Source organism: Corylus avellana, chromosome 11 (assembly GCF_965113065.1).
Source record: "Corylus avellana chromosome 11, dhCorAvel1.hap1.2, whole genome shotgun sequence".
NCBI classification, from domain to species: domain Eukaryota; kingdom Viridiplantae; phylum Streptophyta; class Magnoliopsida; order Fagales; family Betulaceae; genus Corylus; species Corylus avellana.
In genome coordinates, this window is record NC_142500.1 from 17086438 (window position 1) to 17089735 (window position 3298).

A 3298-nucleotide genomic window follows, 5' to 3' on the forward strand; every position below is an offset into this window, starting at 1 on the left:
TCGCATTTGATTAACTTTGTAATAAACAATGATAGGGGAGATTTTTTTTTATTTTTTATTTTTATTTTTGGTAAGTGGAGGACTTCTTTCCTGCATATCCTTTTCACAGGGGTAGTGGAGGACTTCTTTTTGGGGTAGTGGAGGACTTCTCTTTTGTCTATCAATTAATGAAGGAAAACTGGATGACCATTAATTTCCACAGGGGAAGTGGAGGACTTCTTTCGTAAAAGTCATGTCCAATACGATTATTGCAGTAAAAGATAATTTCAAGAAATGAGTGATAACTTAAGGAGACCAATGCCATTCACGTTTATTCTATTCCCATACCAACACAACTCGTCAAACAAGGGAATGAAATGTGTGTATATAATTGGTTCGCTTTCCGTTTGTTAAAGGCTTTAGAGGTTTTAGTGGAAATATATTTTTTGGACGTAAAAATATATATATATATATATAAGATTTTTTTTTTTTTGGTAAAAATTTTTTGTTTTGTAATGATTTCTTTTTTTAAAAAAATTTTAACAGTAATAAAAAGTGATTGGTATAATGTAAAAAATAAGAATGTTGAGAAAATGAAAAAGTTAGATAATAGTATCAAGTCTCAAAGGCTTTTGCCAAATGAAGCCTAGGAGTTGTTTGTTATCAATTTGTGAAAAAAAATAAAAAAATAAAAAAAATAAAAAGAGTAATAATTAGTATAGAAAAGTAAAAAAATGGTATTGAAAAGTGAAAAAATTTTATTTTGTAATATTTTTTTTATTTGAATAGTAGTAAAAAATAAATGATATGATATAAAAAGTGAATCATGTTATATAAAAAGTGAAAATGTTTTGATATAGATCTTGTTAACAAAAAAAAAGTGAATAGTATTTAGGGGATGGGAAGGGAGAGAAAGTTGTTAACAAACAACCCTGAACTCTAATTGTTGAATGTGCAAAGGACATGGAAGAATAGACCACTTGCAACTTTTTTCTTGGAATAGACTATTGAATACTTATATTTTGACATAAAATGATTTTTAGAAAATTTTTATTTATTTTTTAATATTTTTGGGTGTTTGGTGCGATGGAGAGTAATAGTCAATATAAAAAATATTCGTTTGATCTAAAAAATTTATTTAATTTTCGTAAAATAGTTTTCATTTTTTAACACCATAAACCATTTTCGAGTTTGAGTTTCTTATTCTCAAATATACGGACCTAGCCCGAGACGTCTCTGAGACTTAGATGGGCCACTGTTCTCTCGTAAAACCGATTCAATAAGAGAGGGTTGCCCATTCCTTATAAACATGCCTAAGATCTTGTCCACATGACATATGAGACTATTTCTCAATACTCTCCCTCATGTGCAGGCTCATATTTTTCTTGGTCCCTGTCACGGGGTAAGTAGTGTGGGCGTTCATTTGTCTTGTTGTGGGATCTGATACTATGAAGAAATTCGTGGGCCTAACTCATCTCATCAAACTGATTCAATAAGAGAGGGTTGCCAATTTTTTATAAACAAGCCCAAGATCTTGTCCACAGGCAATGTGAGGTTATTTCTCAACACTAACTACATCGAAAAATTGGTCGTTGGATGTCAATTTGGTGTCATTGCATTAAAACTTGGACTAGAAAGTGATATTGAAAGTGCCATATATTGCTAAATAGATGCTTATTTTATCAATTTATACGTGCCTTTCATAGGCATAAGAGTAAGTTGGCTAAGAAAAACTAAAAAACAAAAAAAACAAAACAAAAGGTTAACCTCGGGGGAAAAGAAAAAACCAAAGATTAGGAGGAAAAAGAAACAAAAGTCGTATGAATCAATTTCCAGTTTGTATTGAGAAAAAATATATGAAATATAGGATCATTGGTAGGAAAATCCATGAAATATTGTACTGATGTTGGGCATCTTTTCCAATATGATACATCAGGATACTAATATTACTGAAAACAATCGAATAATTACTTGAAAGAAATATAATTTGATGATCATCTTAGAATGAATAAGAATTAAATTTTGAAAATAATAACCACTAATTATGCATGAAAGATAGAACATATGAAAGATAGAGTTGAAACCATGGTAGCTACATAGCGCTTAAAATAATTATACTGTTTAGTTGCTATATGGACCACAGAGAGTCTCCTTAATTAACATTTCAAAACTCTTGTATGATGAACTTCCAATATCAGTAGTTTCCACTGCTTCCTTTTTCCATTCTAGTGCCTTCTACTTCTTTGCCTTCCCCTTATCTCCTTCCATTACTTCTTTAATAAGTGCTTCAATATTCTCATCATATTTTACCTTATGGTTGACCTCCACGCCAATTCCCCAGGTGGTACAAGCATACCGACAATTCATTTGTTGCTCAGCAAATATGCCAAATAACAGGCACGCCAAAACATATGCTTTCCAATGTAGAATTTCATCCACAATGTATTATGAAAACCCTATTGATGGGTGTGCTAGCACTTGTTCTTGTGGGCACCAACTCACTTGCAATCCCCTATCCTTTGTCTCTTCTAAAAAATCTTCAGGCAAATTTGCTTAATCTCCCAATACCACGTCCGGTCTAACTATTCACAAAAATGGGTGCTTACAATTCGCAAGCCCCCATGCGAACTCTTTCAAATGTTGTTCAGTCATTATGGTAATGCTACCATAGTTTACGTACACAACAGATTTGGGTTCCCTATTATCAAGCCATTGGAGACATTTAGTCTTCTTTCCATAAGCTTGAACTTAAGGACTTGAGTTGGCTATCAGGCACATACCAACCTAGTAAGGGAAGTGGACCTATAATGTAAATGCGAGGGCATAATGCAGAAATTGCTTCTAGTACTTCGTATTCAAACTCATCAAATGTGTTGAAAATGATCATAGAAGAATTCAAGCAATTCTGTGAAGGGTTTCTCATACTCCACTAAATGAGGATCCCTTGAAATTTCTTTTCTGGATTCTAAGGAATTCAAGAAATAATTTCAGGGGACCCGATCCTACTCCATTACTCAAACAGCTACCTTTTCTTTTAAAAACTATTTTCATAATTATTATAGACTATCTTAAAACAAAAATCTTGAAACTAGATTGTTAGCTTACCTGGAGCCATGTAGCCATAAGACCCAGCAATTGTTGTCCAATTAGTTGTATTTGAACTCAACAATCTTGCAATGCCAAAATCTGACAGCCGCGGTTCAAAATCTGACTCCAGCAATATGTTGTTTACAGTTTTGTCTCGATGCAAAATTGGAGGAATGTAATCATGGTGCAAGTGTGCAATTGCATGAGCCACGCCTTGCACGATTTTCATCCT

The 3298-nt window shown here is 32.9% G+C and overlaps 1 pseudogene; it reads right to left on the reverse strand.

The window, feature by feature from the left end:
- Nucleotides 1–2100: 2100 nt before the first annotated feature.
- LOC148583169 (7-deoxyloganetin glucosyltransferase pseudogene) lies at nt 2101–2902 on the reverse strand (annotated as a pseudogene).
- Nucleotides 2903–3298: the final 396 nt, after the last annotated feature.